Source organism: Dipodomys merriami, unplaced genomic scaffold (genome assembly GCF_024711535.1).
Source record: "Dipodomys merriami isolate MVZ:Mamm:240054 unplaced genomic scaffold, mDipMer1.0.p SCAF_405, whole genome shotgun sequence".
In the NCBI taxonomy this organism is placed as follows: Eukaryota; Metazoa; Chordata; class Mammalia; order Rodentia; family Heteromyidae; genus Dipodomys; species Dipodomys merriami.
The window spans coordinates 667,226-667,756 of NW_027205660.1; the positions used below are offsets into that span (position 1 = coordinate 667,226).

General features: G+C 34.5%; 1 pseudogene; it reads left to right on the forward strand.

The window, feature by feature from the left end:
• Positions 1-208: 208 nt before the first annotated feature.
• On the forward strand, positions 209-308 carry LOC138806696 (U6 spliceosomal RNA; annotated as a pseudogene).
• Positions 309-531: the final 223 nt, after the last annotated feature.

A 531-nucleotide genomic window follows, 5' to 3' on the forward strand; every position in this document is an offset into this window, starting at 1 on the left:
ATGTAAAATAGTCATTGACAAAAAAAATTGCAAATGTGAGCAATCGACCAAACAATAAAAATTTTTTCCAATATACACAGAATTTTAGAGAAGTAACATCAATAGCATTTTTAGGAACAATAAAGTTTCCAACTTACAAACAGTCAACCAAGGATATATGCCTGTATAAACATTGCATCATTAACTACTTAAATTTACAGGATACTACATGCTTCAGCAGCACATTTACCCAAATTACAACAATAGAGAGATTATCATGGCACTTGCACAAGGATGATATGAAAATTTGTGAAGTATTCCAAATTTTTCATTCTTCAGATGCAAGAAATGAAAAACAGTTAAAAAATATTGATTACAAAAATACAAGTCATTATGTTGAAAAATGAACTTTACAACTTTGGTGCGGGTGGAGAGCGGTAACAGCGAGGATTGGGGGGGCAGGGAAGGATTGGAATGGATGGGAAGGGTAAACAAAGAGGGGGGCTACAATGCTTGATAAGAAATGTACTAATAGCTAGCGCTGGTGGCTCA